Here is a 27,466-nt window from a genome sequence, read left to right on the forward strand (position 1 = left end):
AAAACCCTCAGAAGTAACTCTGGACTCACTATGGGATCTTATGGCCGGACTAGTGAAGACCATAAGTCCCAAACTTCAGTTAATTGAGGGGAAATTATCTCAACATTCTACTGAACTTAAAGAACTGAAAAAGGATATGACTGCCTCTAATTCCTCTGTTCAAAAGCTTGAACAGGACATTAAATCATCCAAACAATTACAGGAAACTTTAATGAAAGACAATATCAATCTTAGAAGAAAGATGGAGAACTTAGAAAATAACTCCAGATACAATAACTTAAGAATCATTAATTTTCCTAGGCTTCCACTGACACCTCCTAGAGAAATGTTTAAAAGATATTTTCTTGAAGTTTTGGGGGCCTCAGAAGATTCATTACCTCCTTTATCACGAGTCTATTATTTACCTAATAAGATTAAATTACCAAAAAAGCCGTCGGATCAAGGACTATTGGATGTATCAGAGTTATTGGAAAAATCAGATAAAGAGGTTGTAGAATCGAGCACTTTGATTATAACAGTAGCTCTCTCTATTGATAAAGTATGGTTGTTAAAACTGTTCTTTAAAAATAGACAGAAAGAATTTATGGGTTGTAAAGTGCAGGTATTTCCTGATTTATCACGAGAGACGCAAAAGCGTCGTCGTGAATTTCTTTTGTTGAAGCCAGGTGTTATATCTTTGGGTGCTACTTTTTATTTGCGACACCCTTGTAAATGTATAGTGCATCACCGATCAGTTAAATATGTTTTCTTTGAGCCTAATCAGTTGACTTATTTTTTAGCGCTCTCCCAATTGGAGGTAGAAAAATCATAAGCTCTATGACTATTGGTTAATCCCAGCAATCAGCCTTCCAGCTAACTTTATGAAAGAGTGTACATTAAGTTCAGTTCTTCTATCTTTGTTTTATTTTATAAGAAATCTTGGATCCAAATTTGAGGACTTGAGCATTTTAGTTAATATATGATTTAATGTTATTGGAATGTTTCTTGCTTTATGTAGAATTGCTAATTTGCTTTCTGTACAAGGTATTCTTGATTATATGATTTGAAAATCAATAAATATATTTAAACATAACATCTAGGCTTCTCAGTGATTATGAATGCCATCATGTCAATATTCAAATGCATAATCAGTGCTGATTTTTGAAACCCAAACGGCAGCATTTAGATACATTCCATATATTCAATGCAGCTGTCCAGATAATGAGCAGTGATAAATATACTATACATGGACAGCTGTGACCAATGTTGTCACTATGCATGGCAGAAATTGCTGTCCATTTAGGTATGTAGTTTAAGTCTGGACAATCTTTTTGCTGACCTAAATTCAAGGGATCATTTCTATAGTTTCTATAGAGCCAATATTTAGCTGGTGCCATTCAGCACACTGGTGCTCATCTTGATATTCAATGCTGGACCATTTCTGGTGATCAATATTGAATATCCATTTTTATATTTAGCTGTGGCCACTTAACCGGTCATGCTGATATTCAGAGCTAATTAGTTAAGTGCTTAGCGGCGAAAGATAGGCCTGCTGTTTATGCAGCCTATTTTAGTCACTAAACTATGTAGACATGAAACTATGTAGCAGGATTAGAACCGCGGAAGATTGTGAAGACCTACAAAGGGACCTAAACAAACTAGAAGAGTGGACAAAAAAATGGCAAATGAGCTTCAATATAGAGAAATGCAAGGTCATGCATATAGGGAAAAAGAACCCGATGTTCAGCTACAAAATGGGGGGATCAGTGCTAGGGGAAAGTACCCTTGAGAAAGACCTGGGTGTGCTGGTGGACACAACAATGAAATCAACGGCACAATGTGCGGCAGCCTCAAAGAAAGCAAACCGAATGTTGGGTATTATTAAGAAGGGTATTACAACAAGGACGAAGGAAGTCATCCTGCCGCTGTATCGCGCATTGGTGCACCCACATCTGGAATACTGTGTCCAGTATTGGTCACCGCACCTCAAGAAAGACATGGCGATACTTGAGAGGGTTCAGAGAAGAGCGACGAAAATGATAAAAGGTATGGAAAACCTTTTATACGCAGACAGGTTAGAAAGGCTGGGGCTCTTCTCCCTGGAAAAGCGGAGACTCAGAGGAGACATGATAGAGACCTTCAAGATCATGAAGGGCATAGAAAAGGTAGAAAGGGACAGATTCTTTAGCCTACTGGGAACCACTAGAACAAGGGGGCACTCAGATAAATTGAAAGGGGACAGGTTTAGAACTCAGAGGGTGGTGGACACCTGGAATGCGCTTCCAGAGGCTGTGATAGGACAGAGTACGCTACCGGGTTTCAAGGAAGGATTGGATAAGTTCCTGAAAGATAAGGGGATTGAGGGATACAGATAGAGGTAGAGATATTCTATGATAGGGCATAGATAGAAGGACGGGGGGGGGGGCTTAAATGATTTAAACAAGGATCACCTTACAGGTCATGGACCTGGTGGGCCGCCGTGGGAGTGGACTGCTGGGCGCGATGGACCTCTGGTCTGACCCAGCGGAGGCAACTTCTTATGCTCTTATGTTCTTATGAGGGGCAGATTCTGTAAAGGACGTCTAAAAGTCAGGCATTGTTTAGATGTCCAGGAGTACAATGCTAAGCGTGATTCTATAATGCAGACACACTACAGAGAATCACACTCGGCGGCACTGAGCGAATCTAAGTGTGTCTATATTGTTAGACGTCCTTTGCAGAATCATCTAATAACGTCCTAATAACGTCTATAACGTTATCGTGTGTCATCAGAACAGCGATAATTATAATTTTATAGATAATTCTGTGAGTGATTGCCAACCAATGTGATTTTATAAGAGGGGTATTACATGATCAAATTTTCTTGCTTTGTATACCAGTTTAATTGTTGTATTTTGGATGATTTTCCACTTGGATCCTAGTCTTCCATTTTCCTAAGGTCTTCCTGCAATTTTTCACAATCCACATGCGTTTTAAAAACTTTGAACAGTTTGGTGTCATCTGAAAATTTAATTACCTCACTCGTCATTCCAATTTCCAGATCATTTATAAATAAGTTAAATAATACCATTCCCAGTACAGATCCATGTGGCATTCCACTGTTTACTCTCCTCCATTGAGAAAAATGACCATTTAACTCTACCCTCTGTTTTCTATCCGATAACCAATTCCTAATCCACTACTGAACTTTGCTACCTATCCCATCTTTAATTTTCTCAGGAGCCTCTCATGATGAACTTTATCAAAAGCTTACTGAAAATCTCGATACACTACATCAACCGGCTCTCCTTTATCCACATTTTTATTCACACCTTCAAAGAGATCAAGCAAATTGGTGAGGCAAGATCTCCTTCGCTGACTGTCTCATTAAATCATGTTTATCTACATGTTACACAATTTTATTTTTTTATAATTGTTTCCACCATTTCACCTGGCACTGAAATCAGGCTTACCAATCTGTAATTTCCCAGATCTCCCCTGGAACCCTTTTAAAAAATAGGTGTAATATTGGCTACCCTCTAATCTTCAGGTACTACAGATGATTTTAGTGACAGGTTACAGATCACTAACAGCAGGTCAGCAATTTCATGTTTGAGTTCTTTTAATACCCTGGGATGTACACCAACCATTCCAGGTGATTTATCACTTTTTATTTTGTCGATTTGGCTTAGTACATCTTCCAGATTCACCAAGATTTCTTTCAGTTCCTCCACATCATCACCCTTGAAAACCATTTCTGGTTCAGGTAGATCTCTTACATCTTCTTCCATGAAGACCGAAGCAAAGAATTCATTCAGTCTCTCCACTATGGCCTTATCCTCCTTGAGCACCCCTTTTGCTCCTTGATCATCCAACTGTCCCACGGATTCACTCACAGCTGCAGGATTTGAACCAGGTTACCCTGGATGTCATCTTGGAGCTCTAACCATTAGGCTATTCTTCTAATATAATTAGACCACAACCTTATAGATTAATGAATGCCATTAAAAATAAACTGTGTTCATAATCATAGACATTGCAGATGTTAAATACCTCCATAGCACTATAAAACAAAAATATCTGAGAGGTCTTTAAATATCATTCTTTAGAGAAATCACTTATGTTGTTCTGTGTAAGGACAAAAAATAGAACCCTAAATGGAGGAGGTACAACAACAAGCTAACAAATGAAAGAACCTCCCTCACCCCAAGAAGTCTGCAAAGATTAGGGAAAAGAGATGAAGTCCAACTCCAAACTAAGCAGAAAATGAAAATAATTCTATAATTTAATTTAAGAGCATTAACCGGACAAGCCCTCAGTCACACAGCAACCTCTGGAAACTCCAGGGAAAAGCTGTCGCGAATTTACACCCAGAAAGGTGTTAACTGCGAAACATCCCCGGGCTTGCTCCGGATAATGTTTGTGGTGCTTAACTAGTGCAAAATGTGCAATGTGTGAAAAAACTCAAATGAAAAAAACACACATTATCAAAATAAAGAAGGAATTCATCTCTTACCCCTAAGCTGGGGGCCAAACTGGAAAGTTAGTGTCCAAATCCAACCAAGCTCAAAAATACACAGGCTGTAAGGACTTAGCTTCTCCGTGTGTAATGGTGTCTTATGGATCACCATTTCCATTACACATGGAGAAGCTAAGTCCTTACAGCCTGTGTATTTTTGAGCTTGGTTGGATTTGGACACTAACTTTCCAGTTTGGCCCCCAGCTTAGGGGTAAGAGATGAATTCCTTCTTTATTTTGATAATGTGTGTTTTTTTCATTTGAGTTTTTTCACACATTGCACATTTTGCACTAGTTAAGCACCACAAACATTATCCGGAGCAAGCCCGGGGATGTTTCGCAGTTAACACCTTTCTGGGTGTAAATTCGCGACAGCTTTTCCCTGGAGTTTCCAGAGGTTGCTGTGTGACTGAGGGCTTGTCCGGTTAATGCTCTTAAATTAAATTATAGAATTATTTTCATTTTCTGCTTAGTTTGGAGTTGGACTTCATCTCTTTTCCCTAATCTTTGCAGACTTCTTGGGGTGAGGGAGGTTCTTTCATTTGTTAGCTTGTTCTGTGTAAGGAAACATGAGGCAGTAAGGTCACATTAAGACTAAAGATCGCAAGAGCACAAATGATGTACTACCAGGGGTCTGTGAACTTTCTTTAGATGAGCCTGTTTAGGTCAAAGCTGGAAGCACCACAGTTGGGGGAGTAAAGGAAAGACTATGACTGTTTTACTACAAGATATTTCTTTAGCTCCTCATCAGACACTGAATAGTTCTTATTGAGACCTACAGCACTGTGGGGTTTCTCAACAGAATACATAAAATATGTGGTAGGGGTCAGTACGAGGTGATGGCTGTGAGACCAGCAGCCACAAGGGAGGTTCTCTGTTGTTCAGCTTGTCATTTTGATGACTCCTCCTTTTTCAGCCTGATATTTCACAGATGCTTATCATACCTCCCTAACATTATATCCTCCCTAGTTCATAATTTAAGGTGAACAGGGTGAGGGGAGATATGGTATGTAGGAAACAAGTTCTCATGTAAAATTGAAAAAGCTTCATGTTTAAGTTAGGGGCTGTTTAGTGCTTAGAACTCTCTTGCAAAAGACACTGGTGTTCTGTAGTCATGAACTGAGGAACTTACAGCCACACAGACCACACATCTTCCTCCCATTTGTGAGCTTGTGAAGAAATTAACAGCTTAGTCTTGAAATGTCATGCATGATAGTGTTGATTTAGTTGGTCCTTTAAAAAAATATCACAGCCTACAAAAGATGCCTCTGTTCTCCAGGACCCATAGAGCTTCTCAAATTACATTATAGCTGCAAGGCTGCAATGGCTGCTAAGGTCACAATCTTTTAAATATTTTCAGAACCGTTACCCAAACTGTCTACATATGCTAAAGGAATTCATAATTAGGAGGAAATTCTATAAGGAGGGCACCAACTTGTAAGTGCCAGAGATATATGTGAATGTCCAGGCAGAATATTGACATTTACATATATGCCATTATGATAAATGATTAATGTACATAATTAAAGAAAAAGAACAAGTGGGGAATGGGACTGTACACATCAGCCTTGGAAACAATAAGCTTTATTAATCGCAAACACAAAAAAAAACTTTACACAGTTAAACCTCGGTTTGCGAGCAATGCGGTTTGCGAGAGTTTTGCAAGACGAGCATAACACTCTAGCACATCTTGCCTCACAAACCGAGCGTTGACTCAATTTTCAAGCCCCCACCCCCGAGAACCGGCATCGCCCCCCACAAACTGGCATCGCCCCCCACACACACACACCCATACCCTTACCGCGATGGAGCACCGGCATTCCACATAATGTGCTGGTGCCCAAAGAGCCTGCCACTTGCTGCTGATTTTGCTGGGCCTTGAGCATCTGTGCATGCTGAAGGCCTTCTGGTTCCCACTCTCTTGGATATTCTAATGAAATTCTTGAGAATCTTAGAGAGAGCGGGAGCCAGGCCTTGAGCATGCACAGATGCTCAAGACCCAGCAAAATCAGCGGCAAGCGACAGGTGGCAGGCTCTTTGGACACTGGCATGTCCTGTGGGTTGGTGCTGCGTGCCGGTGCTCCATCGCATTAAGGGTTTGGGCGGGGGGACTATGCCAGTTCGCGGAGGGGGGGACGATGCCGATTCGCAGGGGGGCGATGCCGGTTCGCGAGGGAGGGGTGGAAACATGCCAGTGGCCTCGAGGAAGGGGAGGGAGGTCTTTTGGGGATGTGGAACGAATCAAGGGAGTTTCCCTTACTTTCTATGGGGAAACTCACTTTGATATACAAGCACTTTGGTTTAAGAGCATGCTTCTGGAACGAATTATGCTCACAAACCAAGGTTCCACTGTACATGTATAAGTAGATAGTGCTTTTGCATTTTGCGCCCACACAGCTCAATGCATCGATTGATTACGCTTCCCAGCATTCCACTATCTTTTGTGAACCTCAACACGAGCTCAGAGCTTTTCATTTCAATGCCATAGCACCATCTACTGGATTAACTCCTCTACCCCTGAGGCAGGCTTACCCATGGAGGCCAAAACATGGACCGTGTCAGGTCAAAAAGAAAAAGGGCATTATATTCATGCACTTAACCATGTATTAAGTTTTTTGTGTGTGTTTTACAATTAATAAAACTTATTGTTTCCAAGGCTGGCATGTCAGTCCCATTCCCCACTTGGTCTTTTGCTTTGGTCTGCTTGATGTGGGATTGTTGAACCTTGTTTTTTTGTGGTTTGTAATGTACATAATTGGCATGTAAATATTAGACAGCACGAGTGGAAAGCATTCTAGCAGTTAAGTAGCTTCTGATGAAGCAGATCTGAAATGGACGCTCCGTTGAGCATTGCTATCTGCCTGAGTCACTGCTGAAATTTAAGATAAGTTTATAAGGATTTTGCTCTAATGGAGTATGAAAGAACATTATGGATATGAATATGTATGAAAAAGTAAATAGCAATTAAGTCAATGGACATTTTTTTAAAGAGGCTTTTGTGATTGATGATGGGGTACTAAAATTCCCATGGAGATAACTCATATGGGTACCCTCTGAAATCTTTTCCTCCTTGCATTTGAATGTTCATATTAATTTTCACTTTGGATTCTATTGTTGTGGGAATTTACATATATTGAATTGATGTAAATATTAGTGCCTTTTTCATATAGTCATCTTTTAACTGCTTAGCCCGGGATATGGTAGGGACTAGGTAGGGTATGGGCAGATTAGGTGTGGACTGCACATGGCAGTTAGTACACAATAATTACCACATGTAGTCACTTGTGCAGTTAGAGCAAAATTCTATAAACAACGGCTAACTCAGTAGGCATCTAGCCAAGTGGCCCCTACTGCATGTCAATCAAAGTTAGACACCATTTGTAGAATCGCTTCTAGTTGTGCCTAAATCGACTTAGGCACTGGAAGGCATCATAATGTTAGGTGCAAGTATATTAATCCAGGGGTTTCTTGGCCTAATATACCCAAACCATGCCTACTTTCTGTGTAGGTGACTCAGTGTAGATGCCTATGGTGGGATAATCGGTGGCTACCAAGTTAAGGGCCTACCAGTTAATTCAATTTTTTTTTTTAATTGGGTTTTAATGGAGCTTTCAATTACGATGGACAGCTGAAAAGTTCTCAGCCCATTCATAAAGAGAATGATGTGGAGCCATGAAACTTACGAGTCATTCCACACTTTTCTTAACACTTTCGTTTCTTTTCACATCACTTCATGGCTCCACATCATTCTCTTTATGAATGGGCTAAGAACTTTTAGCGGCCCCTCATATACAATCAGGGCATTGATGAAGATGCACTTAATGCCTCTTGAATAGAAAGTACTAAATGAATAAACACTAATTGCAAATGAACTTAATATATGCAAGAAAGTTTCTGTATGGTAACTGCAGAGAACATACTGAACACATCCCTAACATTTAGGGACAAATTCTATAAACTGCGTCTCGATTGTAGGCAGTGGTAGGTATTAGAGAATGAAACGGGGATCATTTACCGCGGTAAACCGTGGGTCACCACAGTAAATCCGCAGGAATGGAGACATTTGCAACTGGTTTACCGCAGGAATGGGGACAATACCTTTCATCGCCCCGTGGGAGCGGTGAAAAGTCTTACTCCTGTGGTAAAAAATATTGCGCCCGTGTCAGACTCAGTGTCAGTCTCCCCAGTTACTCTTGCGCCTATTTTACCTTCAGGAGCCAGCCATGCCACGATGAAGACAGAAGCAACCTAAACCAAAGCCTGAGACCAATGTGATTTGAAGAATAAAATTACTAGACAACAAAACGAAAAAAATACATTTATTTTATATTTTGTGATTAGAATATTTCAGATTTGAAATATGTATCCTGCTAAAGCTGGTATTAGACATAACTGGGGACCGCAAAGTCCAGGCTGTCTTTAGCTTCCAGCTGGCTTAGGGCTCTCTCTCTCTGACCAGGGGGCAGTTGCCCTAGTTGCACTCCCCTAACATTATTCTTGCCATGTGTGACTAAAGTATTCTGTTAGCTTGATTTTTCTATGTAGCATTCTGTAGTAATTTGGTTTGTTCAGTTTTCACAATAGTGAAGGGGATATTTGTGAAAGGGAGGGGAGATGGGTTTTGTTGAACCTTGCTCTGTTTTATTTGTGTTTATAAAATGATAACTGACAGAGGAGAAGCTTCCGCCCACACACACGTGACTGCAGGGCGGCACAGGCAGGCTTCGCCGGCATCAGTTTCTTTTCTAAAGTGCCATGAAGGTAAGGGGGAGGGAGGGAGATAGATTTGGCCGGAGGTAGGGAGGGAAGGAGCCATGCACACGATTGGTGACTGCGTGCCTTCCCTCCCTTAAGTTTCTTTATGACGTGAAGGTAAGGGGGAGGGAGGGAGATTCTTGGGCTGTTGAAGGGCAGTGAAGTGGTGAGAGGGAAGGGTGGATGCTGCATGGTCGGCACGGTGAAGGAGATGGCGGGGATGGGGACGGGGCAGTGAAGGGGATGGCGAGGATGGGGCGGTGAAGGGGACGGTGATCTGGTGATGGGGCAGTGACGGGGACAGATTTTTTCCCCATGTCATTCTCTAGTAGGTATCTTACTGCTGTCTAACCAGCCAATTGGGAGGCATGTTTTCTAAAAAAAAAACAACCCAAAACTCAAGGCAGGCCACCTACACTGTAGGCACCTGTCACGGGTGCAGGGAGATGCGTTGAGACACTTAAGTTCGCCCAAGGCTGGGCATGGACATGGTTTCACCCGGAAGTGGCCTTGGGTGAGCTTAAGTGGCCCTAGGTGCCTCCCTAGGGCTGTGATAAACACCTGAAATATAGGCCAGCAAAATGCTGGCCTACATTTCAAATAAACATCATCGCTGAGCTGATCATGGCAAGGAAATCTCCCTGCCGTGATCAGCTGAGCAGCCGTGGCAGGGAACCCCATCTGCTGCAAAGTCAGCCAGCAGCAGCACTCCCTATCATTGCCACCTCCAGCCCCCAACACACACACCTGTACCTTTTAAGGTGAAAGTCCAGCCAGAGGGATGCATACACTCTCCAGCTGGTTTGCCTGCTGCTCTAAAATGGAAGGTCTTCCCCTTCCTGGCGCATTCTGGGATGCACCAGGGAGGGGCTTAAGGCTCCAAGTGGCCCAGATGTCTGCTTCCCAGTGCATTCTCAGATGCAGTGGGAGTAGCCTAAGACTCCTATTGGCCAGATACCTATGGCCTCTCCCATGGTCTACAGGTATTAGGGGCTCTGAATGGGAGGTGTTGCCAGTGTGGGGGGAGAGTCCTGTGGAGGGTGGCAGGAAGGAGTGGCCATCCGTCCTGCCAGGGGATTTGTCAAAGGGTTTGGGAGTGGTGGCAGGAAGGTGTGAGCATCCCTCCTGCTGTTTATATTTGCAAGGGGGTTCGGGGTGGTAGCAGGAGGGAGTGAGCATCCCTCCTACTGGCCAAATTCATGGGGGGGGGGGGATATTTCCTTGCTGCAGTCAGCTGATGGTAAGGGGTCAAATGCGATTCTCTAACATGTGACATGGGCGCTGGTTAGAAAATGGGATGGTTAGGCAGGATTAGGCGTCTGTCCATTAGATCAGACGTGATTCTGTATAGAATGCCAGTCTGTGATTTTCAGCTGCTTCTTAGGCAGCTGCTGAGACCGGCTTCCTATACAGAATGTCCCCCTGTGTGTCAATTTTGGCTGTTAGAGCAAATACGTGCAAAAAATTCACTGCATTTTAATAACATGGTCCTTAGCATACTGAATAGGAAGGTATCATACAATTATCAGGACCACAAGTTGACAGAGATTTAGATTTTTTAAAAATTCTGACAATGTTTATGAATAATTATGCATATTAAGCAACAAATATCACAATTGCATGACTCAAGTGGTACATAAGCAATTCAAAGTCCAACCCAAACCAAGTGAATTTCAACTTGGATTGAGTTTGATAGGCATCTTGGACACCTTTAAATCCACAAGGGAAACTGGCCAGAGTTTTGCCAGTGGATTCGGGAAATATCCAAAATGCATTTCAAAAATTTCCTTTGGATATTTGGAAAACATTTGACAAGCTAATCTGGCAAAACTTTCAAACTGTTCCGGGAATTGTAAACCTATTTCAAAGAAGCTTGTGCCTGTAAGAGGGCCAAGAAAACCTCCTTAGTCCAAGCTTTGGTGTCAGTCTCAAGTTACAGGAAAGAATAAATTAGATTAATAACGGCCTATTTTACAAAGCCTCGCTTCGGGGCCGTTAGCGCAGTGCAGCCGCTAGCGCAGCTTTGTAAAAGAGGCCTTAAATGTGGCGTTAAATCTTTCAGTGGCAGGTAGGCATTCATTTTGAAATGAAGTGAAAGCCAATGAAACAGGTTTGCTTCATTTCATTTCAAAAGGGTAACACAATTCTTTTTTTTTTAATTTAATTTAATTTTTAGAGCTTGTTGCTTGTAAATAGCTTGTACTTTACACTGAAATAGAGTATAATTAAATCAAAATGAAAGTTAAAAAAATCCTGGAAAACCTTGCCCTCAAACAAAACATAATAATAATAATAATAATAAGTTGGTATAAAGTACATGCCCCTTCTGCAGAGTATTTTCAGTATTCTTATATGCACTCCAGTTTCCTCACTGAGCCAATCTGCATCTAACCCAGCTTCAAAACTAGGTAATATCATAAATGAAGAAGCGGCAGGTTTTAGCGATATGTTGTATCTGGATGGTGAAGGAGAGAGAGGAGTTAAGGATGACCCCCAAGATTACGAGCAGACAAAACAGGAAGGATGAGAGTGTTGTCCACAGAGACTGAGAATCTCTGGGAGTTAGGGTCATCTTCTTGCAGTTTCTTATTGCTCATCATTACTATGGGCCTGCCCAGGATGCTTATTTTCACATTTATCTACCTTTTTGAATGCCTAGCATCTGAATTAAAACATTATGGTGTGGATTTTACAACCCTTAGGGCTCCTTTTACTAAGGTGCACTAGCGGTTTTAGCTAATGCTTCCATAGAGTATTTTTCATTTAGAAACATAGAAAGATGACGGCAGATAAGGGCTACAGCCCATCAAGTCTGCCCACACCATTGACCCACCCTTATAAGTCTACTGGCCCCCTTAACTCTACTGACCTGCTCTATTAAGTCAATATCCTAGTGACCTTATTCATTGGTATGACCCTTGCAGTGATCCCACATAGGTATCCCATTTATTCTTGAAGTCTGGGATACTGCGGGCCTCGATCACCTGTACTGAAGCTTGTTCCAATACTCTATCACTCGTTCCGTGAAGAAGTACTTCCTGACGTCTCCACGAAACTTCCCTCCCTGGAGTTTGAGCGGATGTCCTCTTGTGTTCGAGGGTCCTTTGAGAAGAAAGATATCATCTTCCACCTTGACCCGTCCCGTGATATACTTAAATGTCTCAATCATGTCTCCCCTCTCCCTTCGCTCCTCGAGAGTATAGAGCTGCAATTTGTTCAGTCTTTCTTCGTACGAGAGACCTTTTAGCCTCGAGACCATCCTGGTGGCCATCCGCTGAACCGACTCAATTCTGAGCACATCTTTACGGTAATGTGGCCTCCAGAATTGCACACAGTATTCTAGATGATATGCGCATGCTAATTTTCAGCGCACGCTAAAAACGCTAGCACACCTTAGTAAAAGGAGCCCTTAAATTCTACTGAAATGCATGAAAAGTGGATTTCTACATGTACATTGTATATATATATATATAGTGGAACCTTGGTTTACGAGCATAATTCGTTCCAGAAGCATGCTCGTAAACCAATTTACTCATATATCAAAGCGAGTTTCCCCATGAAAAGTAAGGGAAACTCACTTGCTTAGTTCCACCTCCCATCCCCTCAGCCACCAGCGCTGCTCCACCCCACCCCACCACATCCCCAAAAGACCCCCGCCACCCCCGAGGCCACTGGTGCACTTCCACATCTCCCCCCCGTGAACTGGTATGGCCCCCCTGCCCGCAAACCCTGCCCCCCATGAACTGGCATTGCCCCCCCCTCTCGAACTGCCATCCCCCCGCCCGTCCAAACTGAAAGCTTACCCCCCAGTGTGGCACCGGCACGCAGCACCAAGCCACAGGAGGTGCTGGTGCCCAAAGATCATGCCTCTCCTCCGACTAGGCCTTGAGCATCTGCGCATGCTCAAGGCCTTCTGGCTCCCGCCTCTCTCCGAGATTCTCAGAAGGCCTTGAGCATGCACAGATGCTCAAGGCCCAGTTGAAGGAGAGGTACGATCTTCAGGCACCGGCACCGGCATCGGCACTCCTGTGGGTTGGTGCTGCGTGCTGATGCCACATTGGGGGTTAAGCTTTCAGTTTGGGCGGGCGGGGGATGCTAGTTCACGCGGGGGGAGCGGGCATTCATGAGGGGGGTGATGCCGGTTTACGGGGGGCAGCATTTGCGGGTGGGGGGCGATATTGGTTAGTGGGCGGGGGGACTTGAAAATCGAGTCAATGCTCGGTTTGCAAGTCACGATTTTCAAGAATGTTTTGGTCATCTTGCAAAACACTCGCAAACCGGTGCATTCGTAAACCGATGTAGCGATTTTAGAAAAGACTCTAGTGTTATGCATAGATTGCAGCATACAAAGATTTCAATGAGGCGTTTGGCTGGTCCATTGCATTATACGTATACATGACCATGTATATCTGTTGGTATTCACACCTGTTTCAAATCATGCATAACCACCGTCAAACTTTTTATTTGGTGCTAAAATTTGGAAGATTGCTTAATGGGGGGACCTATGTTGTGCAAGGTTGCCGTGGGAACATGTGGCAGCCATTTTTTCAGCAAGATCGCTCCTGCCTCAACTTACCCCACTAGACCACCAGTGACTAAGGTAGGCCCAGGTAGAGACCTACACTGTTTCTATGAGGCAAGGATAGAGGGAAGGGGTATGTGGTGATTCTACAGCCGGCTGACAGCTAAGACAAGACTCGACATCTCACCATGGGAGAGGGAAGGATCACTCCTGTCCATGCTTAGCTCACCAGGATTTGAGGTAGATCCATGGAGAGGCCAGTGCTGGGTTCAGGAGGGGGAAGGAACAGGTGGGTGTACAGCTGGGTGACACTTGAACATAAATCCTCAGTTTGTATTCAAGTTAACATTTTTCTCCTAAAAAGGAGGGAAAATGTTATTTCGGTTTATATTCGAGTATATACAGTATACATGTTTCTGTAGCAGCACTTTGCATCTTTTATAAAAAATTGAACACTTACCAAGACATTTGTAATAAAGGACCATAGTTATAAGCAGGAGGCCATGGATGCCCTTTTAGCAACTGAGATAACCTCTTCAAAGTTACCCTTCCTTTCTATTACATATTTTTTAGGAAGCAATAATCACAGCTTGTGTTGTGCAAATTCCCGGGGTTCCTTTTATTTTACAGTCTGCACCAAAAATCAAAGCAAAACTATTCTGGATGATTTTGATTTACTTATTGCCTCAGAAAATTTTCCAACAGAGATGTGCGCCTGCCTTCTCTGTTGGTGACTTTTCCTTTGGAAACAAAAATAAGTGAAATCATGCACATTGCAGAACAACACTGGCGAATTTGCATTCATTAACAGTGGGCAATCTTCAAAGGCTCCATGTCACTAGCAAAAATGCTTTTTAACCAGGGCAATGGATTTGAAACTTGCCATCTTATAATTTAATTACATATTCTGCCAAATTTATGTTGTACTAATTATGAAAAAAAAAACCCCACAGTTAACTATAGTCAGAATTTTGGATTGTGGACTGTTGAAATTGGATGGTGCATTCATGGCTGGGGATGAAGAAAAGGAGAGAAATGATGACTGCAGCTATTCTATGTAGTTCTAATGTTCCTTAGGGGGGATACTCTCTCCTACCCTTAGGGCTCCTTTTATTAAGGTGCACTAGAGGGTTTAGCGTGCTACAATGCTGCGTGCACTAAACGCTAACGCCTCCATAGAGCTTGCGTTAGTATTTTTCGTTTAGCACGTGGTTAGCGCACGCTAAAAACGCTAGCGCACCTTGGTAAAAGGAGCCCTTAGGGTTTACTATTGGAGAAAGAGGTTTGAAGATGGAGAATAAAAATCAACTATTATATAAAGAGCCCTGATAGAAATATTTGTGAATAAAGACTGATCTACAGTATGTAGCTTGTGTTTCATATATTTGCATTTAACACAGAATCTGCTTTCTCCTACAATAAATTGTTTGTGAATTATCTTTACTAGGAAAAAAAAATACCTCACTTTAAGAGAGTTTGCATTTATTTCAAAACACAAAAAAATGGAAAATCATTCAGTTTCGCCAGAGGGATAAATCTGAACCAGATGCCACTTTATTGCCAGTGGACTATAAACACATCACTGCTGAAAATGAGAACTTGGAAATTATTAAATGCGGGCAATACTGTTGGAAAGAAATTTGGTTCTCCTAAAGTACTCAGTGGGTCCCTTTGGCCCATAGTTTCAGAGCGATATAAGAGCAAAAGGAACTTGAAAATATCTTTATGTCTACCTTAACAATAGTTTGTTCCTGTTAGAAGATATGTTTCTGATTGTGGTAATCAGTTAAAGGTTTTTCACAGGTGGTCTTCATTTGCCAACCCTTTGGTTACTTATGGTTTTGTCTCCTGAATGGTTTACTCATCATCTCCATAATTTATGCAGACAAACTGATTTTCCATTGCTCTGAATAACTGAATCCTGTGCAAAAAATTCAGTTCATCTGCAAATGTTTATATTTGGACAATGCTTGAGTGCATTCTGTAACATGGTGGATGGATTTAATGCAGACATGTGTCAGGCATGCAATGACAAGCAAAAGTAAAATATTTACTAGGAGGTAAATTGTAGAGAATATATATACAGTAAGGGGGGCATAATCAAAACTTTAAAATGTCCAAAAGCCTGCTTAAGTCGGATCCTAGACGTCCTAATAGCAGGGACGTCCAAATGCCGATAATCAAAAACAACTTTCTGGACTGCAGCAGGGACGTATTGGGAGATGTGTTATGGGCAGGAATCAAGCGAGCTTAAACCTGATGTACTGCTGCAATAATTATATAATTATAATCAAACTGACTTTTTTCCTGTTCAAAAATGGCTGTGATATAGGGTTTTCTGGACTTTATAAGCAGAACACCCTAATTCTAGCTTGGACGTTCTTTTAAAAATGCCTCTTTGTGTCATAATGTGTATTGCTATTTAAATATTTTATTCTGCTGTGATTGACTATTGCCCATATTCAGATTTGTTCTCACTTTACATCAACCTGGCTGAATTTTTTCAAAAAGGTAATAAATAAATCCAAATATCTATGGGAAAGTGCTCGATACATCTGTTATAAGCCATAGAGAGTTCCATCCAGAAGACACAGGTATCTTGTGCAGAGAATCTTTCTGTGAGGATTATCAATGTGCTTTCCCTTTGAAACAAAATGGGAAATTTAAAAGTGTTAAAAAAATGTTATGTGTTGGTCACCAGGCAGTTAACATTTAACAACTTTCTGTATTTTAAACAATGCAAGTTCATTCTTCGAAGGTAAAATTCTGACCAATATTCAACGCAAGTTATGTGTAACTGCCCAGCGGCCAACGCATAACAATTTTTTAACACTTTTGAATTTCCCATTTTGTTTCAAAGGAAAAGCATATCAATAATCCTCATAGAACAGGGGTCTCAAAGTCCCTCCTTGAGGGCCGCAATCCAGTCGGGTTTTCAGGATTTCCCCAATGAATATGCATGAGATCTATGTGCATGCACTGCTTTCAATGCATATTCATTGGGGAAATCCTGAAAACCCGACTGGATTGCGGCCCTCAAGGAGGGACTTTGAGACCCCTGTCATAGAAAGAACCCTTCTATAAGGATTCTCTGCACAAGATACCTGCGTCTTCAGGCTGAAACTCTCTACTACTTATAACAGATGTGTCGAGCACTTTCCCATAGATACAAAATGGGAAAAACCCTTTATTACATCTGGTCCTCATGAAAGACAATTAAAAATCATCCTTGTGACTCATAGCACACATGGTGTGAAGAGAACTATATTGGTACATTGTTGTGCCATAATGCTTTACAGATCAAACATGTGTTCCATAAAATGTTTTTTATATAAACTTGTGTGTTTGTGTTTTGCCATTTTCTTTTTAAGGTCTTTTATTGTTTAAGTATTTAACAACATAATAGCTTAAACATCAAAAGGGTAAAGCATTAAAAATAAATTATATAGGGATGATGAGAGGTTGAGATGAATGCAATTAAGTATCAAATTAGAGATATGCCTTAGATTTATTTTATTTATTGCAGTATTTGGAATATCACACTTTATAATGAGAAAATCAGAGCTGTTTACAATGTATTAATTTAAAAAAAACCATAGCTCGTCACATAACTTCTTTCCTCAAGTTCCCTGTTTTTGTATGGAGTGCAAACTCCTCTTACTGACGTATAAGTACATTCATTCTGTATCTCTTCAGTATCTCTCCTGTCTTATCTCTCCCTACATTCCTCCCTGGGAATTCTGTTCACCTGGTAAGTCATTCTTACCTTTAGCATACCAAGGGTGGGTCAGTGGTGCAGGGTGTTGGGATGCATGGAGCGGTTATGGGGCCACTGTCCATATGTTCATAGGTGTCAGCTCTGCCAGCCCCTGCCCCCTCTGATGTCGGGGAGACCAGCAGAGCCAGAGGCCATGCTATAGTAACATAACATAGTAAATAATGGCAGATAGAGCGGTCCATCCAGTCTGTCCATTGGTTAAAGTCATTAAAAATACATGATTAAATTTACTTGTCTCTTCATTGATATTTCTGGATCATACACTGTAAAGTCCACCTGGTATTGTCCTAGGTTGCAAATGCTGAAGTTGCCGTCCAAGCTCACTCCAGCCTATCCAACCATCCTGTTTGCAGGATATCCACCATAAAGTCTGGCCAGTAACATCCTCATGTTCCAAGTTAGTGGAGATCCCATTGATGCTCTCCCCATAACATCCTATCACCACATATGGGACACAGACCAAGCAAGTCTGGCAGTACCAGCTCATGCAAACCATAGAAACATAGAAATAGACAGCCACGGCCACGGCCCATCTAGTCTGCCCACTCTAATGACCCTCCCCTACCTTTCTCTGTGAAGAGATCCCACGTGACGATCCCATTTTGTCTTAAAATCAGGCACGCTGCTGGCCTTGATCACCTGAAGTGGAAGACTATTCCAGCGATTAACCACTCTCTCGGTGAAAAAGTACTTCCTGGTGTCACCGTGCAGCTTCCCTCCCCTGATTTTCCATGGATGTCCTCTTGTAGCCGTGGGACCTTTGAAAAAGAAGATATCTTCTTCCACCTCGATACGGCCCATGAGATATTAGAACGTCTCGATCATGTCTCCCCTCGCTCTGCGTTCCTCGAGTGAGTATAGCCGCAACTTATCCAGCCGTTCCTCGTACGGGAGGTCCTTGAGTCCTGAGACCATCCGGGTGGCCATTCGCTGGACCGCCTCCAGTCTCAGCACATCTTTGCAGTAATGAGGCCTCCAGAATTGTACACAGTATTCCAGATGAGGTCTTACCATGGATCTATACAATGGTATAATGACTTCAGGCTTACGGCTGATGAAACCCCTACGTATACACCCTATGATTTGTCTAGCCTTAGATGAAGCCTGCTCCACTTGATTGGCAGTCTTCATGTCTTCACTGATGATCACCCCTAAGTCCCATTCTGCTACAGTCCTTGCTAGGATCTCGCCATTAAGGGTGTAACTTTTGCATGGATTTTGGCTGCCAAGGTGCATGACTTTGCATTTTTTGGCATTGAAACCTAGTTGCCAGATCCTAGACCAGCGCTCCAGTAGGAGTAGGTCGTGCGTCATATTGTTGGACATTGAGTTTTTGACTGTTGCACTCCTGTCTACTACATTACATAGTTTGGCGTCATCTGCGAATAACGTTATTTTACCTCGAAGCCCTTCAGCCAAGTCTCTTATAAAGATGTTGAACAGGATCGGGCCCAAGACCGAGCCCTGCGGCACTCCACTGATCACCTCCGTCGTTTCAGAGGGGGTGCCGTTCACCACCACCCGCTGAAGCCTACCTCCAAGCCAGTTCTCAACCCATTTTGTCAATGTGTCACCCAATCCTATAGAACTCATTTTGCTCAACAACCTGCGTTGTGGTACGCTATCGAAAGCTTTGCTGAAGTCTAAGTATACGATGTCCAGGGGCTCCCCAACATCCAGCTTCCTCGTCACCCAGTCAAAGAAGCTGATCAGGTTGGATTGGCAGGATCTTCCCATAGTAAATCCATGTTGACGGGGATCCCGTAGATTCTCCTCATTCAGGATCTTATCCAATTGAAGTTTGATTAGAGTTTCCATCAGCTTGCTCACTATTGATGTGAGACTCACCGGTCTATAGTTCGCAGCCTCCATCCTGCAACCTTTTTTGTGGAGTGGAATGACGTTAGCCGTTTTCCAGTCCAACGGGACTATACCCGTACTAAGGGAGAGATTGAAGAGCGCGGATAGTGGTTCCGCCAAGACGTCACTTAACTCCCTGAGCACCCTGGGGTTTAGGTTGTCTGGCCCCATCGCTTTGTTAACCTTGAGTTTAGACAGCTCACAGTAGACACTGCTTGGCGTAAACTCGAAATTACTGAACGGGTCTACTGAGCCATCCCTTGTCTGTAGCTGAGGGCCGGATCCCGGGGCCTCGCAGGTGAAGACCGAACAGAAGTATTCGTTTAAAAGTTTAGCCTTTTCCGAGTCTGCTTCTACATAGTTCCCGTCTGGTTTCCTAAGGCGTACTATCCCGCCTGTGTTTCTGTTTCTGTCACTAATATACCTGAAGAAGGAATTATCGCCCTTCTTGATGTTCTTCGCTAACGTATCCTCGTTTCGGAATTTGGCCTCTCTAACTGCTGTTTTGATGGCTCTTGCCTTGGCCAGGTAGTCTTCTCTCGAGTCCTGATTCCCTGATTGTTTGTAAGAAATGAACGCTCTTTTCTTCTCTTTTATGAGGCCCGAGATCTCCGCAGAGAACCACTGTGGCTTATTGTTCCTTCGCCTTTTACTTACTGATTTTATATAGCGGTTGGTTGCCTCCTGTATGGTATCTTTCAGAGCTGAACACATTTCTTCTACATTTCCCTCAACACTTACTGACCAACACCTAACAGCCCCCACCCTAACAAACATCCTAAAAAAAAAAAAAAAAAAAAAAATTTAAATTAAGAAATAATAACAATAAACCTTTGTAATGGCAGGTAGGACTAGAAGCAGCAAGACTTCAATCAAAACAGGCAGTTCAGTCACCGAGAGCACCCAGGGGATGGTTATGGTCCGAGTACAGATGGAAGGAGAACCAGGACGGAGGGCAGAGGTCTCTGTACAGACCGAGGCCATCCCCTCAAAGATGTCTACAGTCTCAACGCAGACAGAAGTAATGGTTCAACCGGACGAAAGCCTTTTGATGGAGCTAAAGAGCCTGAGAGAGGAGGTTCAGCGCTTAAGGAGCATCCGAGACGACGAGACCTTCATTGATGGAGTCATCCAGGAGCTGTCTCAGATCGCTGAACAGGAACCTGACAAGACCACCCTGGGAACACCCATAGCATCCAAAACGGCCACCTTGAGACAAACTACCGGAATGCAGGAAGTGGTTGGAGACGCTGACTCCTGGCAGTTGGTGACTTCCTCCACAAGAAAATGCAGAGGACCTAACTCTGTCTCTTTTTCCCCCATACAGGACAGCTCAACATCGACACCTCATATCGCCTCATACAAAATCCATGCAAAAGAAAAGATATCAGCTGCTACAGGAAGGTCGGAGAAAGAGCTACAAGTAGTTGTTCAGCAGACGGTTCCAACTCCGGAATCAACAGTACAGCCCACCCCTAAGAAGCGCAGAGTGGTGGTCATCGGAGATTCGCTGCTGAGGGGCACCGAGGGACCAATCTGCAGACCATACACAATCAAGAGAGGTCTGCTGTTTGCCAGGGGTCAGGATCTGGGATGTCACTGCTTGCATTGACAGACTCATCAAGCCCGAACCACTTCCCCATGGTTCTAATCCACGTCGGAACCAACGACACCGCAAGGAGCAGCCCGGACAGCATACCTGAAGACTTCAGGGCCCTGGGGAGAAGCTGAGGAGGATGGATGCGCAGGTAGTCTTCTCCTCGATTCTCCCAGTGAGGGGCAAGGGCAGGGCCAGAGAGGATCGAATACAAAGGGCGAACGTCTGGCTGCGAGGATGGTGCAAGGAGATGAACTTCGGGTTCTGCACCATGGAGAAGCATTGCAAGGACTACAGGGACACGACGGGCTACACCTAACCAGAAGAGGGAAGAATGTCCTTGGACACCACCTAGCCCGCCTACTCCACAGGGCTTTAAACTAGTAAGTCGGGGGAGGGTACAGGCACAAACAACATACCAGGCGAACTAAAATGCCAATACATTTATGAGGCTGAGGAAAGTAGACACCGAAATTCTGGTCAGGGTGAGTGCACACACTTTTGAGTCGGGAGTAGAGTCACATCATATTTATGGGTCACATTGTAATTCCGGGTCTAGGGGGAGTACACACTGTAGTTCTGGGTATATGGGGAGTACACATTGTGGTTCTGAGCCTCAGGAAAGCACAAATAACACAAACAATGCTAAAGGTGTTCAAATAGCTCAAACAGGAATATCCCCACTGAGACAACAAAAATATAATATGGAGGGCTATGTACGTCAACGCACACAGTTTAGGAAACAAGATCCTGGAATTGGAAACAGAAATAAGGAATGCCGACCTGGATGTGGTGGCGATATCCGAAACCTGGCTCACAGACTCCCACGGGTGGGACATGGTCATACCGGGTTACAACTTGCTTCGCCGGGACAGAGAGGGTAGGAAGGAAGGGGGGTGTAGCATTATATACTAAAGATGACATTAAGGTCACAAGAATCTCAGATGTCCAGTATACTGGGGAATCCCTTTGGGTTAATTTGGCCAGAGGGAAGGACAAATGCTTGTATCTTGGCGTAATTTACAGACCCCCAAGACAACAGGATGACCTGGATATGGAAATAATCGAAGATATAGAAATATAGAAAATATCACCTTGCGTGGGGACACAGTATTGCTAGGTGACTTCAACATGCCTGATGTGGATTGGGTTACACTTACCTCTGCTTCCGGCAGCAGCAGGAGGCTATTAAACTCTATGAAAGGAGCAAGCCTCAGGCAACTGGTGTTGGAACCGACAAGGGATCAGGCAATACTGGACCTGATACTTACCAATGGAGAAAGTGTCACAGAGGTCTCGGTGGGCGACACATTGGCCTCCAGTGACCACAACATGGTATGGTTCAATATCAGGAAAGGTTTCACTAAATCTACTACACTAAAAAAAAAGAAAAAAAAAGAAAAAAAAAAAGAAATAAAATTAACTAAATTTACACCAATCCCTCAAATTCAAGGGCACAAATTTCAAAGAAATGGGAGACTTCGTTCACCAGGCGCTACAAAGCCAAGAAGAAACCAATAACGTGGAAGACATGTGGTCGACTTTGAAAACAACCATACAAGAAGCAACAAACCGCTATGTAAAATCAGTAAGTAAACGGCGAAGGAACAATAAGCCACAGTGGTTTACTGCGGAGATCTCAGACCTGATCAAGGAGAAGAAAAAAGCATTCATCTCTTACAAACAATCAGGGAAGCAGGACTCTAGAGCAGACTACCTGGCCAAATCAAAAGCCGTCAAAACAGCAGTCAGGGAGGCTAAATTCCTCATGGAGGAGTCTCTAGCAAAGAACATCCAGAAGGAGATAAATCCTCCTTTCAGGTATATCAGTGATAGAAGAAAAAACTCAGGCGGGATTGTACGTCTTAGGAAACCAGACGGAGACTATGTGGAAAAGGATTCGGAAAAAGCCCAACTATTAAATGAATACTTCTGCTCAGTCTTCACCCGAGAAGCGCCAGGGCTTGACCCTCAGCTACAGACAAGGGTTGGCTCAGTTGACCCGTTTAGTAACTTTGAGTTTACGCCCAGCAGTGTCTACGGTGAGCTGTCAAAGCTCAAGGTTAACAAAGCAATGGGGCCGGACAACCTGCACCCCAGGGTGCTTAGGGAGCTGAGTGATGTCTTGCCTCAAACACCACAATTAGGTTGTAAGCCTGATGGAACAGATGGAGAAAATACTTAAAAGTACCTGATTACTATTCAATCGCGGCTCAGAGGAGGAGAGAGGCGGATTGGGCAGGCAGGAGGAGAAAGGCAAGCAGGGAGACAGAGAGGCGCTAGGAGCGCCGGAACGCTTGGCCAGGATTTCGGGGCAGCGGCGAGAGTAACTCCGCCCACCCCACCGCGTCAGCAGCTCGCGACCGGGCTCCTCCATTAAAGGAGGAGAACCAACGGGCGCAGCTCAGATCGCGGCTCAGAGGAGGAGAGAGGCGGATTGGGCAGGCAGGAGGAGAAAGGCAAGCAAGCAGGGAGACAGAGAGGCGCTAGGAGCGCCGGAACGCTTGGCCAGGATTTCGGGGCAGCGGCGAGAGTAACTCCGCCCACCCCACCGCGTCAGCAGCTCGCGACCGGGCTCCTCCATTAAAGGAGGAGAACCAACGGTGCGCAGCCGTTCGGCGCGCGGCGAAGGCGAGCGGCAAAGGCGCTCGCCTTAGCGAGAGCGCCTTTGCGAAGAAGCCTTAAGAAGGACCAACTTACAGACAACAAGGGCATTCTAAGTCGGCGAGAGGACCTCTATAAACACCCTATCCCTTCACCCCAACTGTACAAACTCTCACAGACACCCTTATCTCACACACTCTCTCACAAACACCCTATTCTTTTATACTCTAAATATCCATTTCTCTAACTCTTCTATTCTCTCTTACTGACAGGCAGACCTAGCTTACAACTTAGATATGGCAGGGAGGACAAGAAGCGCCAAGTCTTGTATCAAGCCCAGCATTCCAATCGCCATAGGGATCCAGGAGGCGACCATGGACTGCATACAAAAGGAGGAGGACCCAGGACGGTTGATAGAGGGCTCTCTCTCTCTCTGTTTCTGCGCAGACCGAGACCATCCCCCTTCACTACACTACAGCGTCGACGCAGACGGAGGAGGTAGACCAACTGGATAGTGACCTCATGCTGGAACTAAAGAACCTCAGGGAGGAGGTAAAACGCCTGAGATGCATCCGGGAGGATGAGGATTACATCGACGGAGTCGTCCAGGAGCTATCCCAAATCAACGAGCAGATCCATGACAAGTCCATCCTCGGGACACCCCAGTCATCAGCGTTGAGACCAACATTTGGGATACAGGAAATGGCTGGTGACACTGAGCCATGGCAGCTTGTGACCTCTTCCACGGGCAAGCACAGGAAACCCCCCCCACCTTTTTCAATCTCCTCATCTTCTTCTTTCTCTCATCGACAGGGCAGCTCTACACCAACACCAACCCCTCAACTCACCCTGACGAACAGATTCCAGATTCTTCAGGAAGGACCTACTGATGAGGAACAGGAGCGGGACCAACTCACAACTCCATCTCCGGGAACAACTGACCAACCCCCTACGAAGAAGCGCAGAGTGATAGTTATTGGGGACTCCATGCTGAGGGGCACCGAGGGACCAATTTGCAGACCAGATATGGATTCGAGGGAGGTCTGCTGTCTGCCTGGAGCCAGAGTACGGGATGTCACCACCTGTCTTGACAGACTACTCAAGCCCCAGGACAACTTTCCCATGCTTCTCGTCCATGTAGGGACAAACGACACTGCAAGGAACACACCGGAGAACATCACCAGAGACTTCAGAGCCCTGGGCGAGAGGCTAAGGCAGACCGGAGCGCAGGTGGTCTTCTCCTCTATCCTCCCAGTTAGAGGCAAGGGGAGAGCCAGGGACGAGCGTATCCTGAGGACTAACGAGTGGCTACAGGGATGGTGTCGGGATATGAACTTTGGATTCCTGAACCATGGAGAGGACTACAGGGACTTCAGGGACCAGACGGACTCCATCTGACCAGTAGAGGTAAGTACGTTTTCGGACACCGACTAGCCCGCCTGCTTCGAAGGGCTTTAAACTAGGTAAGTCGGGGGAGGGTACCCACTCACATACCAGAGCAGTAAGGAACTATTCTGATGAGATGAGTCAAAGCTCAGAGGTAAGTACCCACACTACAAACAGTTCTCTAGGGGTCACACCAACTCAGGTAGAAAAAATCTCAAAGGGATTTAGCAAACAGAAAGAGTGGAGGGCTATGTACGTTAATGCACACAGTTTAGGTAATAAAATTCTAGAATTAGAGACTGAAATAAGGAATGCAGACCTAGACGTGGCGGCGATATCCGAAACTTGGCTAACAGACTCTCATGGGTGGGATATGGTAATACCGGGTTATAACTTACTTCGTCGGGACAGAGAGAGCAGGTTAGGTGGTGGGGTAGCATTATATATTAAAGAGGACATCAAAACCACCAGGATTACAGATGTCAAATACACAGGGGAATCCCTCTGGGTAAACCTGGCAAGAGGCAGAGAGAAGTGCCTGTATCTTGGTGTGGTGTACAGACCCCCTAGACAACTGGATGACATGGACACAGACTTAATTGAAGACATTGAGAATATCACTCTAAGGGGAGACACTGTAATACTTGGAGACTTCAATATGCCTGATGCAGACTGGAGCACACTTTCAGCGACAACCAGCGCTAGTAGGAGGCTGTTAAACTCCATAAAGGGAGCCCGTCTCAAACAAATGGTGATGGAGCCCACTAGGGCCCAGGCAATCCTTGACCTGGTACTCACCAATGGGGAAAGCGTCTCAGAGGTCTCAGTAGGAGATACGTTAGCCTCCAGCGACCACAACACAGTGTGGTTTAATCTTAGGAAGGGCTTCCCTAGATCACACACGAAAACAAAAGTACTCAATTTCCGCGGCACAAACTTCACACGCATGGGAGATTTCGTCCATCGGACGCTGCAGGACCAAGTGGAGACTGATGATGTAGAAGCTAAGTGGTTAACACTGAAATCAACCATACATGAAGCAACTAGCCGCTACATAAAATCGGTAAATAAACGACAAAGAAACAATAAACCCCAATGGTTCACCGCAGAGATCTCGCACCTTGTTAAGGAGAAGAAAAAAGCATTTCTTTCCTACAAGCATATGGAAACAAGAGAAGCTATCATGGAATATAGGACCAGATCTACAGCGGCCAAAACAGCAATTAGGGAGGCCAAACTTCGTGTGGAAGAAACTCTAGCAAAGAACATTAAGAAGAGGGACAAATCCTTCTTCAGGTACATTAGTGATAGGAAAAAGAACACAGACGGGATAATACGCCTTAACAAACCGGATGGGAATTACGTGGAAGCAGATTCAGATAAAGCTGAACTGCTGAACGAATACTTCTGCTCGGTCTTCACTTGCGAGGCACCAGGACATGGTCCTCGGTTAGAGGCTAAGTCAAATGCGGACGACCCGTTTCAGAATTTTGAATTCACACCTGGTGAAGTTTACAGCGAACTGGCAAGACTAAAGGTAAATAAAGCCATGGGTCCAGACAATCTGCACCCAAGAGTGCTTAAAGAGTTGTGCGATGTCCTGGCGATCCCACTAGCCGCACTCTTCAATCTCTCCCTAAACACGGGGAGAGTACCCTTGGATTGGAAAACAGCCAACATCATTCCTCTGCACAAAAAGGGTTGCAGGGCAGAGGCTGCGAATTACAGACCGGTGAGTCTCACATCAATAGTGTGTAAACTCATGGAAACTTTAATTAAATGCAAATTAGACACGATCCTGTATGAGGGAAATCTACAGGATCCCAATCAACATGGATTCACCAAGGGTAGGTCCTGCCAATCCAATCTCATCAGCTTCTTTGACTGGGTGACAAGGAAGCTAGACTTGGGAGAGTCTATGGACATTGTGTACCTGGATTTCAGTAAAGCATTTGATAGCGTCCCACACCGCAGGCTGTTGAGCAAAATGAAATCGATGGGGTTAGGAGAAACACTCACTACTTGGGTCAAGGATTGGCTAAGCGGAAGACTTCAAAGGGTAATGGTTAACGGTACCCTCTCTAAAACATCAGAGGTGACCAGCGGAGTACCGCAGGGTTCAGTCCTGGGCCCACTCCTTTTCAACATATTCATAGGGGATCTGACTCAGGGCTTCAGGGTAAAATAACATTATTCGCTGATGATGCTAAACTATGCAATACAGTAAGTGAATGTAATTTACAGGATAGTATGACACAGGACCTGCTTACATTGGAAAGATGGTCCTCGACCTGGCAACTGAGCTTCAATGCTGGGAAATGTAAGGTTATGCACCTCGGTAACGGTAATCCATGCAGAAACTACACCTTGAATGGGGAAACTTTAACTAGTACTTCGGCGGAACGAGACCTAGGAGTAATCATCAGTGCAGACATGAAAACTGCCAATCAAGTGGAGAGGGCTTCATCTAAAGCAAGGCAAATGTTGG

Source organism: Geotrypetes seraphini, chromosome 10 (assembly GCF_902459505.1).
Source record: "Geotrypetes seraphini chromosome 10, aGeoSer1.1, whole genome shotgun sequence".
In the NCBI taxonomy this organism is placed as follows: Eukaryota; Metazoa; Chordata; class Amphibia; order Gymnophiona; family Dermophiidae; genus Geotrypetes; species Geotrypetes seraphini.